At 44.7% G+C, this 13083-nt stretch overlaps 1 protein-coding gene and 1 non-coding gene across 2 annotated transcripts in view; one reads left to right on the top strand and one right to left on the bottom strand.

Annotated features, from left to right (window-relative positions):
- Window positions 1-13083, top strand: part of TPD52 (tumor protein D52) — a 125258-nt gene that overhangs the window by 23978 nt on the left and 88197 nt on the right. The window lies entirely within an intron of this gene.
- Window positions 2093-2211, bottom strand: LOC138446333 (5S ribosomal RNA). Its single transcript, XR_011259273.1, has one exon. It is a non-coding gene; the product is annotated as a 5S ribosomal RNA (ribosomal RNA).

Below are 13083 nucleotides of genomic sequence, written 5' to 3'. Positions count from 1 at the left end.
ATGTGCTAAATGAGTTGGGAGGTATTAGGAGGGCTGTGGTCATAGGTAAGTGCAGGCTAAGTGGGTGTTCCATCCTAGAACTAACTTTCCTAATACTTGGGATTTCATGGCAGTGAAAGTTGATCAGTTGTGTCCAACTCTTTGTGATCCCATGGGCTATACAGTCCATGGAATTCTTCTAGCCAGAATTAGAGTGGGTACCTGTTCCCTTCTTCAGGGAATCTTCCGAACCCAGGGATCGAACCCAGGTCTCCTGCATTGCAGGCAGATTCTTTACCAGCTGAGCCACCAGGGAAGCCCTGGATATGCGGGTTCGATCCCTGGGTCGGGAAGATTCCCCTGGAGAAGGAAATGGCAACCCACTCTAGTATTCTTGCCTGAGAAATCCCATGGACAGAAGAGCCTGGTGGGCCCTAGCCCATGATGTTGCAAAAGAGTCAGACATGACTTAGCCACTAAATGACAACAAAATTAAAATTGGGGTTGGGGAGCTCACACTGGGTCCTCACGTCCTTGTTTTGCCAAGTCATTAAAACCAACAAACACAAAGCCACCATTTCTAAAAATACGAGATTTTTTTTTTAACATTGCTCTTCCTCCTCCAGAATCAGAAAGGATACCTCAAAATAAGGGTTATTACTTTTAAGTTCAATTTCAAGAAAATTTCTTTTCTCTTTTGCCTCAGACAAGTGAAAATTGATGATTTAGTCTGGAGTCATAGTGTGTAAAGGAAACTGGTCATTTCTTGAATGAAAGATTTGATGTCTGCACTAGGTGTTTCTGGGCTTCCCAGGTGACACTAGTGGTAGAGAACCCACCTGCCAGTGCAGGTAGATGTAAGAGCCTCAGGTTTGATCCCTGCGTTGAGAAGATCCCCTGGAGGAGGGCATGGCAACCCACTCCAGTATTCTTACATGGAGAATCCCCATGGACAGAGGAGTCTGATGGGCTACAGTCCATAGGGTTGCACAGAGTCAGATCCACCTGAAGAGACTTAGTATGTGTGCATGCCAGGCTTTACTGGTTTGTCAAACTGTCAGTCCACATTGCTGCTGTGGATTGCTGCGGGTGGGGTGGTCCTGTCATGCCAGGCACTGAGCGAGTCCTGGAGAAAAAGCAGCAGAGGAAGGACTTCTTACATTTCAGCAGCTCCCTTTCAGCCTGGCTTCTGGAGCACACAGATGGCTTTCCCAGGAAGATGTGTTCAAACTTTCATGGCGACAGCTGCCAGGCATGCCTAGGATCACCCGCCTTCAAAATCTTTCACTTCTGGCCCCAGGCCGGATTTAAACAAGGTCGCTATTGTATCTTTGAGCTTCTTGGGAGAATCAGCTTTTCATGGAAAGAAAATCCTTTCTGCCATTAAGGAAACCTGGGTATCTGTTACCTGCTATAATGCTTCTGCCCCTTTGGGATGTGAAGACACTCTAATGGGTGACAACAAAATTTGTGCTGATTTTACCCTGAGAGCGTCCCACCTACAGGGCGGCCTCCTCCAGGGGTACTCGAGCTGAGCTTGAGACAGCTGTGCGTCTTGCGGAATCTTACTTTGTGTGTGGAAACAAGTTAAAAAATGACTCACAGAGTAGCTTATTACAATGTTAATTCTTTCCAAGTAGCCAAGATCTAAGAGGCTTATTAGATTTTAGATACAGTGCTTTATTAAAATTTTGTTTTCTGTTACAGCTTATTGGATGAGGTACTTGAGGGGATTGAGATGACATCAAAAAAATGGAAAACACTTAGTTTTGATTAAAATGGGCACTAAATACCTGAAATAGACACTGAATATACCATGTAAAAAGGGACAGACCAGCGCCTGCCTGACCCAAGGAACCAGTTGTGGACACTCCCTTTCTGGATTTATTCCAGTGAATTTGATAGAATTTGGGGACTTCGCTGGTGGTCCAGCGGCTAAGATGCCACGTCCCCAAAGCAGGGGCCCTGGGTTTGATTCCTGGTTGGGGAACTGGTTATCACATGCCATAAGAGTCTGCATGCCACAATGAAGATGCTGCATGCTGCAACTGAGACCCAGTGCAGCCACATGAATACATGAATAAATATGTATGTATTTTTTTTTTTTTTTTAAAGCCTACAGCACCCGGTATTCCCAGGCGGTCTCCCATCCAAGTACTAACCGGGCCCGACCCTGCTTAGCTTCCGAGATCAGACGAGATCGGGCGCGTTCAGGGTGGTATGGCCGTAGACTGTATGTATTTTTAAAGAGTGTTTTGGGGGAATTCACTGGTAGTCCAGTGGTTAAGACTCCGTGCATTCACTGCTGAGGGCTAAGGTTCAATCCCTGGTCAGGGAACTAAGATCCAGTAAGCCAAGTGATGCAGCAAAAAAAAAAAAAAAAAGTGTTTTTGAAGGAAGAAAGGTGGGTTCTGAGTGGTGTGTGCTTCCCATGAACTTCCCCAAGAAGCCTGCTATTCTGAAACCTAGTAAGTATTTGAGGAGAGGCATCTAGTGCCCTTTCAGGCACTGGAGGGCTTGCTGCAGTTGCCATGGAGACTGAGAGGTGCTGGTCTCAGCTGTGTGACAAGACACTCAGGCGCTTCAGGAAGGGGAGCAGGAGCCAAAGGTCATTTATCCTCAGTCAGCTTGAAGAGCCCTGTTGGTTGTGATGAGTATTGACCAGTTTCTCTGCAGTTTCCCGTATTGTAAAATGTCGATGTAAAATGTCATTTTTAACTGTTAAGTATTTTTTTAAGTACTGTATTACTCTAGTCAGAATTGGTTTTCTGTTGCAAAATCCTAGTTTTGTGTATTGGTAAAACTAAGATGTAAATTACTAATTGTTTGAAATATTCTTCCTAGTAGATAAAAAAGCAAAACATTATGATATACATTTGCCTGTCAAGGATTACTTTCATTGGAAGAAGCATGACTACCCTGGTTTGATTCTGACTATACATTGCTTTTTTTTAAAAGTGGATTACAAAATTTGTCATATATAATTTAAATTTTGGAATCTTTTACATGAATTTCACCTTACAGATTGACCAACATGTGAACTAATTATGGCTTTTGCGATTGCTTAAAAATGTAATCTTTATATTTCATGAATGGTCAGTTCAGTTCAGTTCAGTCGCTCAGTCGTGTCTGACTCTTTGCCACCCCATGAATCACAGCACGACAGGCCTCCCTGTCCATCACCAACTCCTGGAGTTCACTCAGACTCACGTCCATCGAGTCAGTGATGCCATCCAGCCATCTCATCCTCCGTCATCCCCTTCTCCTCCTGCCCCCAATCCCTCCCAGCATCAGAGTCTTTTCCAATGAGTCAACTCTTCCCATGAGGTGGCCAAAGTACTGGAGTTTCAGCTTCAGCATCATTCCTTCCAGAGAAATCCCAGGGCTGATCTCCTTCAGAATGGACTAGCTGGATCTCCTTGCAGTCCAAGGGACTCTCAAGAGTCTTCTCCAACACCACAGTTCAAAAGCATTATGAGAGCATAAATAACATTTTTTGAACAGTGTCTTGCTTCTTTTTGTCTGCTTTAGTGTTTAATACGGTGGAATGTACTAGAATCTTTTCTGGGGATCTGTGCTGGGTCTCAGTTGCTGTGCAGGTTTTCTCTAGTTGCAGCGGGCAGGCTTCTCATTGCGCTGTCATCGCTTGTCACGGAGCACAGGCGCTAGGCCCACGGGTTTCAGTTGTGGTGCTCAGGCTTAGTTGCACCGAAGCATATGGGATCTTAGTCCCTGGACCAGGGATAGAACCCATGTCCTCTGCCTTGGCAGGCAGATTCTTAACAACTGGACCACCAGGGAAGTCCCTAGAATCTTAATAGGCGTGCTTTATGTTGAAAATTGAACTTTCCAGGTTTTTTAATGTTTCTACTTTCTTGGTTCCCAGAGTAGGCTTATGTGATACTTATATGTTCTAGAATTAATAATTCCTAGTTGATTGGTCAATTATTTGCCTGTAAAGTGGTGGACATTGTGCTAATTATGAAGCTTCACACACACACACACATGAAAAGATGCTAATTATGAAGAGACACACACGCACGCACGCACACTCACGCATATGCGCGCACACACACACACACACACACACACACACACTCTCTCTCTCTCTCTCTCTCTCTCTCTCTCTCTCTCCCTCTCCCTCCCTCGCCCTCCCTCTCTCTCTCCCTCTCTCTCTCTCTCTCTCCCTCCCCTTGGCTCTGGAACCTGAGGAAGCTATAGTCAGGTGGGGGAGGCCAGCTTATTAATTAGCTACAATACGTTCTCTGGAGTGACACTGCATGCAGTTGGCCTAGAACATGTTTATGGGTGGCCTTTTGCTAAGTTTTCATGAGTTCTGATCAAAGAGAAAATATTTGTTTGGAAGGAGTCAGGTTTTTAAATTGGGGCTGTATGTAAGTGAATATGGAGGTTGTCTCCCCAGTCCCAGAGCCTCTTTTGAGATTTGTAGTGACAGGGGCAATAGAGATGGCTTGATTTGGTGTCCTCACGTTAGTTAGGGCTTAGACCCTCCCATTTGGGGCACACCTTCTCCTGAAGTTTGGCTTCAGTGAAGGGAAGGGAAGTGGCTGAGATGATTCCCCCTCTTCTGGATGTTTCACATAAACTGGTAGGTTGATCTCATTTAGTCTTTCAACAGCTGTCTAAGTCATTTATAGTAATTTTCAGGGGGAAGATCTGAACGTTCAAAAACTGGATGCTTTCTTCCCAGGTCTGATGGTTTCTGATTGTGGGATCTAGATGCAAACCCAGATGGCTCTGATTTCCAAGTTCACGCTGTGTGACCACCCCCATCAGCTGCTGGAATCCAGGGCAGCTGACTCAGGGAGGGGGTTGTTCTGTTGCTTCTGAGACCACCTGCTCTACTGACTCCCCCAGTGAAGATGCAGACACGATGTTTCTGTCAGTTAGTCATCCTTCCTCACTCTCTTCTGGTGGGGTTATTAGGGAAGGTATAGGGGTGCAGCCTTCCTTGGGCTTCCCAGGTGGCTCAATGGTAGAGTGTGCCTGTAATGCAGGAGCTGTGGGTTCGATTCCTGAGTCAGGAAGATCCCCTGGAAAGGAAATAGCAAACCATTGCAGTATTCTTGCCTGGGGAATCCCATGGATAGAGGAACCTGGTGGGCTGTAGTCCACGGTGTTGCAAAGAGTCAGGCATGACTTAGTGACTAAACAACAACAACACAGGGTAGGGAAGGGAAGGAAGGGTTGGATTCTGCCCAGGTTCAATCTGATTGTGCTCTCCCCCACTTTCTCTGACTCACTCCATTTTTCAAATCGTGGTCTCAGCTAGAACTGGTTTCTCCATAGATAATCAAGTCTTTATTACTGAGGACCAGCCAAACCCTAACTAAAGTCCAACAGAATTACTCTGTAGCTTGTTCTGTACACCAGTGTGGGATGGGTGAGAATCACTGACCTGATCTGTGCCTTGGAGAGCTTATGGGGTGCAGGCCTATCAGCCTTAACTGCAATATAAGACAAAGGAAGCTCTGTGTTAAAGGGTGACCTGTGTAATTTGAACTGAGGGGAAAAGTAAGTAATTCTGGTGAGGGGACAGTCTAGTGCACTTTCATAAAAGATAAGCCACCTTCATTTGATCTCAAATTTGAGATCCTAGTTAGATCTCCTAGTTAGAGCTAGGAAAGAACGTTTCAGATAAAAGTGGTATGGAGATTGCTTTAGGATTTATTGCTGCATAACATAGTATTCCAAACTTGTTCAGCCGCTGAATTGTGTCTGACTCTTTACGACCCCCTGCACTGCGGCATGCCAGGCTTCCCTGTCCTATATCATCACCTGGAGCTTGCTCAAATTCATGTCTGTTGAGTAGGGCATGCTTTCCAACCATCTCATCCTCTGTCATCCCCTTCTCCTCCTGCCCTCAGTCTTTCCCAGCATCAGGGTCTTTTCCAGTGAGTTGGCTCGTTGCATCAGGTGGCCAAAGGAATGGAGCTTCAGCATCAGTCCTTCCAGTGAATATTCGGGGTTGGTTTCCTTTAGGATTGGCTGGTTTGATCTCCTTGCTATCCAAGGGACTCTCAAGAGTTCCAGAATTTAACAGTTAAAAAAAAAGCCCAAACATTTGTTCTCTCGCACAGTTTCTAAAGGTTGGGAATCTGAGACTGGCTAGCTACACGGTTCTGGCTCAGGGCTTCCCATGAGGTGGCAGTAAAATTGTTGGCTGGGGCTTCAGTCATCTCAAAGTTGACTTTGGGTTTGGATGAGAAGAAAAGTGAAAATATATGGTGTTTAAAACAGTAGTGCAGAAGAAGTATGAAGGATTCATTCATATTTTGGAATTATCTTTGTCCTAATAGAAGATAAGCCATAAATATTCAAGAGGGCCAAAAATGTCTTGTCAACTTTGACGATATCCACATATACAAGTCTTTGACAGGAGGTGTCAGTTCCTTACTCCATGCGCATCCCTGTAAGACTCCCTGTGACATTATTCCCTGAGAGTGAAGAATACTAGAGAGAACCCAGGAGCAGTGTTCTGTAGTTCATGCAGACCATCCCTGGTACCATGTGGGTACCATCCAGCCATCCTTGGCCACCATCTTGAAAACCATCTTGTGGCTTTTGGAAGAGATGGCCTGGGGAGTAACAGGTGTGGAAAAGGTGCTGAGCATCTGCCATTGGAACCTATCGGGGCAGAGCTTGAGGTCTAGGAGGTGAAATTGACATCAGTGCTGTGTGAGCTCAGAGGGGTATGAATGGGATGTGAAATTAACCTTCAGACAGCTTAGTCTTGTGGGAAGTTACATTTTATACATAACTGTGCTCCCAGGTGGAAAGCAGTGTACATACAGAGCTGTAGATCACATATGTGAGAGTTCAGAGGTTACTGCCGGTTGGGGAGCTGGGTCAGATTTGTGCATGCATGCCTATACACACTGTGTGTCGTCCCTGTAAATGCCTCTCTTGGCTTATTCCTGCCAGGACGACAGAATTTGGAACAAATACTGGATTTTGAGCTTCAGTTTGAAGTGTCCTCACTGGTGATAGTGTTGAGCCCTCCACTTTTTTTCTGTTTTTGTATCTTCCGGAAATAGAAGGTGTGGAAGTATTAGTTTCCTAGAGGGCAGTGCAGCTAACCATTAGTTAATGTGGAATTGTGTAGAGTTTGTTACCATATGTAACCAATTCAGATAAAGATAGAATAAGTGCAGGAGGTGTGTATGTCAGTGTGTGTGGTGTATATCTAAGTGGGTGGCAGCGTTTAGATGTCCTGCACTGTGGGTATTTTCTGTAGGCACTGGGGAAGCCATAGTAATTGTTACAGTGGATTACTTTCCAGAGCTTCTGTTAATCTCTTTCAGGCCATTAAAAGCTTAGTGACTAATGAGTAAACCCACTAAATACTACCCTCTGTCTGAAAAAGGAGTTCATGTTCCTGGAAAAAGCGAAAAGCTATTTTCTCTTGTTAACCAGGTGGAGCAGGGTGTTCCCAGTGGTTCAGATTATATTAAGCAGTTGGTGAGTAAGGGATGATGTGATTCTGGAGATAATTAGAATGTTAAGTAATTAGAATTTTACTTCACTTTAATTAAAAGTGTCTAACCCGTCTGGCCAAGCATCCAGGCGAAGTACTGGTACTTCTCTTGAGCCTGGCTCCATTCCTACTTTGGCTTGACCTCAGGATGGCCCGGACGAGGGCTCACGTTTTCAACACTGAACAAAGAAAAAACATTTGCAGGGGCCATCCGACCAGGGTGTGTGTGCCGCAGCTGGGCTAGTGCTGACCAAATCTCCAGGGCCTGCTCATAAAACAAAGGCATGTTTTGTTGCTTTGAGGGTATAAATAGGCTTCCTTTCTTTTCCTTTCTCTAGGCAGATATAAAATTGGAATTGCTTAATGGTCACACACAGCCAGCTCACTGCGCAGGCTGTGTGCTTCTTCCCTAGGGTGGAACAGTGGAGCAAGTGTGGGTCCAGTGAGAAGACTGGGAGTCAGAAGAGCTGGCCTGGGGGACCTGCTGGGGTAAATTTGTGGGTCAAGCATGCACTCTTACACTTAAGGCTCCTGGGTCATTGTAAAAGCTCTATATTTAACCTACCTGGAAGCTTGAGAGTGTGGGAAGTAAAAGCCCACCGACCCAAACCTAAAGAATGGGCTTGGAGACACCGGGTGCAGCCGGAAGTCAGGCTCTAATGATGGGCTTGCAAGATCGGGTGTCTGGTGGACAGGCACACCCAGAGTCGGTATAGCAAGCAATTTATCCCCTAACACTCAAGTCCCTCCCCCAGTTTCTCATTGGCTGAGTACTGTGGGGTGAACTGTCTTCCTAGGTGGCTCAGTGGTAGAATGTTTGTTTCCTCCCTCTTTATGGGCAGGCCCCTCCCTGACATCTTGTTTCCTCCTTTCCTGCGGACCTATTCCTGTTCTTATGTTTTAAATTCACCAATAAAATCAGCCTGCGTGAAAATCCTAGGCATCCCATCCTCTGTTTGTGCAGACTTTCCAATTTTGTAACCCTTACAGCTGCTACATCAGCCAGCTGTCACTCAAAGCTAGCTAACCTTGAAAATGGACCACTTTAAATTTTTATTACAAGAGGGTAGAAAAAAAGCCATGTATTAAGTGTGTTTTGTAAGTCATGAGGCACTATCCAAGTGTAAACTGATCTTTATTGTTGCTTGTTAATAGTTGTACTGAACTTTCCCCCCAATGGAAACCCTTACCTCTGCCCTTTAAGTTACATTATGTCTAACAGTGTGTAATTATTAACCATTTTAATCTAGATCACATACTATACAGTTTTTTGATAGCATGAGTGTTTTAAAATTTTACATGTTCTAAAGTTTGCATGTCTGAAACTGCAAAAAAAAATGCAAATGTGTAAGTGCATTTGGGTACAGGGTTTCTTTTAGGGATGATGAAATGTTCTAACAGTAGATTGTGGTGAGAGTTTCATAGCTCTGTGTAGATTAAAAACTACTGAATTTTACCCTTTTACAAGGTGGATTATTTGGTATGTGAATTTTGTCTAAGTAAAGCTGCCATTAAAAAATAAAGCAAAACACTGTCCTAAATGTTATCTACAAAAATCCCATCACTGCTGCCTCCCCGCTAGTGTCTTGGATGTAGAGGCTCTTCAGTGCATATAGGTGACTCAGGGTTGAATACTATAAGTGAAATAATCTGAATAAACACAGATAAATGAATGTGGAAGCAGGGGCTGCAGTGGTGGGGATGAAACAACAGGGGGCTGTGCAGTGATGGGTAGGGACTCCTAGGGCGGGGCTGGTATGGAGTTGAGGCAGGCTTTTGTAGACTAAAAAGATGCACAACGTGAGAGTTGCGAGTTAAGTTTTGTTTGGGGCGATATGAGGACTGCAGCCCGGGAGTCAGTACCTCGGAGAATTATGAGAGACTGTTCCAAAGAGGCAGTTGGAGAAGGCCAGTATATGATTTTGGTGAAGGAGGAGTTCAGTGCAGTCAAGCCCTCATTTTACAGGAGGTTTTCTGCTAGTCACGAGGAGCTGCTGTCACCAAGAAGGGATTTAGTGCTTTTCTAGATATGTTGGGAAGATCCTCTGGAGAAGGAAATGGCAACCCACTCCAGTATTCTTACCTAAAAAATCCCATGGATGGAGGAGCCTGGCAGGCTACAGTCCATGGGGTTGCAAAGAGTCAGACATGACTGAGTGATTTCACTGTTTCCACTGCTTATATTACAGATATGAGGAGGTGCAAGGATTGGGATCGTGAAATCAGTTCCTGAAAATATCTGTCTAAAGACCTGTTACATCAGTTTCCTTGGAGCACAGAGTGCCTCACTCTCCAGCCTGAACTCCCTTCGGGGCATGTTGCAGGTCTGCAGCTGCAGCAGCACAGGCGCGTGGCAAATGCGCTTGGTGGTGGTGCTGTTCAGTCTCTGGGAAATGCTCCTGGCAGGAGCTGTTTTCTGGTTGACATTTTGATGGTGGATATTTGTCAAGGTGGTGTGGGAGGAAGAAGATGCGTCACGTCTGGGTGAGGAGCTAGGTGGGAGGGGCCGTGGATGGCCTTGGGTGAACGTCGCCTATGAGTCTCCTGTTTCACCCTTGGGAATGCTAGCATTTCACGGTCCAGATTCTGGGTACCTTTGCCTTGTAAATCCGGAAGCCAAGTGGTGACAGAGCAGGCTGAAGGCAGAAGAGGACTGACCACCACATCTTGGGAAGTTGGGGGAAGGGAGATATGCTGAGTCACAAGTTCCTAATCTTCGCAGTGTCCTTGAGTAGCCAGGTGAAGAACCCTTTCAGGTCCTCTGATGAACAAAAGCCAAGAAATGAGGTGAGGCCAGAAGACAGAAGCCAGGACTCCATCCAGGACAGGAATCAAGATCTGGTTATGAGCTTCGAGACTGTGGCCTTTTGGGATTCATCTTTAGCTTTTTCATTTGTGTATCATTCTTCTTTTTAAGTTCTTTATTTATTCATTTGGCTGTGTTATGGTCAGTTGTTTAGTCTTACTTGTGGCACACAGGGTCTTCATTACGGGACCTTTCATTCTTGCACACGGATGCTCATGGGCTTAGTTGCTCCGAGGTGTGTGAGATCTTAGTTCCCTGACCAGGGGTCAAACTCGTGTCCCCTGCATTGCAAGGTGGATTCCTAACCACTGGACCACCAGGGAAGTCCCTATTCTTTTTGGTCAATCTTGATGAGGAGTATATTTTCCGTTCCCTAGTGGCAGTACTCCTGTACAGAAAGAAGGTATTGAATGCCTTTTCAGATGGACAGTTGCAAAGCAGAAACCACTCTGCGTTCTCCTCCAGCATGACTGAAGCTGACTGCTCAGTCTTAGGAAACCGTGTTTTCCTCTTCAAAGGCAATTTGCATTCTCTTCCTGTTGGGTTTTATGCAGTAAGGATTGAGGAAAGATTGTGTCACTTTTTATCTCTTATTGTCAGTCTCCTGGTTAACATAGTCTTCTACTTAGAAATATTTAAATTCTAAAGGACCAGACAGGTCCCTCCCTCAGACAATATGAACTAGCGTTATAATTTACTCAGGACTACTGAGAGTCCTGCCTATGAGGGCTTCTCACGAGCTTATTTATGTACTTAATGTTAAAGACAAAAGATTTCAAACAGTACAAAGGGATATACAGTTAAATTAAAACTCTCACCTTCAACCCTGGTGGCTCAGATGGGTAAAGAATCTGTTGCCTGCAACGCAGGAGAACCGGGTTCGATCCCTGGGTTGGGAAGATGCCCTGGATAAGAAAATGACAACCCACTCCAGTATTCTTGCCTGGAGAACTCTATGGGCAGAGGAGCCTGGACGGCCACAGTTGATGGGGTAGCAAAGAGTCGGACAGGACTGAGCGACTAACATTTTCACCTTCAACCCATTTCTCAGAGACAGCTATCTTGATCAAGCTCCTTGGATGTCCTTCGAGAAATGTCCATGCAAACGATGTGTATAAAAAATCCAAGAGGATTTTAAAAAATCCAAGTGGGGGGACTTCCCTGGTGATCCAGTGGTTAAGACTCTGTGCTTCTAATGTACAGGGCACAGGTTCAGTCCCTGGTCAGGAAACTAAGATCCCACATGCCACACAGCCAAAATAAAGAAATCCAAATTGGAGCATGTCATACGAATTAGTGTGCACTTCGATTAGTCTGACTGTAAATGCGCTGTGCTGTGCCGAATCACTTCAGGTGTGTCCAACTGTTTGTGACCCCATGGACTGCAGCTCACCAGGCTCCTCTGTCCATGGGATTCTCCAGGCAAGAATACTGGAGTGGGTTGCCATATCCCTTCTCCAGGGGATCTTCCCGACCCAGGGATTGAACCTGCATTGCAGGTGGGTTCTTTAACACTGAGCCACCAGGGAAGCCTCATTGAGGTATAACTCATAATAAATAATAATAGATAATTTACCTTAAAATTCACTAGCTTTAGGTGTACCGTTCAGTGACTTTTAGTAAACTTAGAGTTGTGCAACTATCACCACAACTCAATTTTAGAACCTTTTCATCTGCCCTCTCTATTTGCAGTCCCTCCACATTCCCACCCCCAGGCAACCACTAATCTACTTTCTGTCTCTCTAGATTGATTGTACTCATTTTAACTGCAACCAGCGGTCCATTTTGTGGAAGTACGAAAATGTGTTTACTGTCTTCTATCCAAGCAAATTTAGTTTTTTGCTGATGTTTTATTTTGCTGCCTTCCTGCTTCCTTTTTAAAAAACATTTAACAAGATTGAGTATTTGCCTTTGAGTCAAACTTGGTAAGAATGATAAGGGAATTTTAGCGAAGGGTTGTGTGTGGATTTTCCAGTCTCTAGCATTAGGACTGGAAGAAGAATTTTAGGGCCTGGGTAATTATCTGCATTTGAATAAAACTGCCTGAGGTTGTCCTTGATTAGGTAGAAGCCCAAGTATTTATGAACGTGGGGAAGTGGAATGAAGAATTTACATGTCATTGGGGCTAAGTGAAATTTATTATTTCAACTTTTCTTTTTTTTTGCTTTCTAACTTGGAGGATTCCTGGAGTTGCTGAGTGTTCAGTAGTATGTCACAGGATATATTTTTCACACCAAATGTTGGGACTCATTATTGGGTGTAAATTCTGACCAGCTCTCTCTCTCTTTTTTTTTTTTTAAAGTAGAACAAATAGATACTAAAATGCCTTGCATGTTGTAATGGTAAACACTTTTATGAAAAGTCAGTTTTAATTGTAAATTGTGTGTGTATGTGGGGTTTTCTCTGATGTCTCAGATGATAAAGAATCTGCCTGCAAAGTGGGAGACCTGGGTTCAATACCTGGGTTAGGAAGATCCCCTGAAGAAGGGAATGGCTACCTTCTCTAGTATTCCGTATTAGAGAATTCCATAGAGGAGAATTCCATAGCGGAGCCTGGCAAGCTACAGTCCATGGAGTCACAAAGAGTAAGACATGAATGAGCGACTAAACGCACAGAGCACATGTGTGCTGTAATGAACAAAACAGACTTCTCGTCCTCAGAATAATAGTTTCATAATAATGAAGAGAAGCATGACAGTCATGCTGAGTAGAAATTGGACCAACTGGGCAACTTATTTCCCCTGTAGTGCGTGCCTGTACGCGCAGTCGTGTCTGATTCTTCGCGACCCTGTGGACTGTA

Source organism: Ovis canadensis, chromosome 9, assembly GCF_042477335.2.
Source record: "Ovis canadensis isolate MfBH-ARS-UI-01 breed Bighorn chromosome 9, ARS-UI_OviCan_v2, whole genome shotgun sequence".
In the NCBI taxonomy this organism is placed as follows: Eukaryota; Metazoa; Chordata; class Mammalia; order Artiodactyla; family Bovidae; genus Ovis; species Ovis canadensis.
This window is presented reverse-complemented; position numbering and strand designations above follow the sequence as displayed.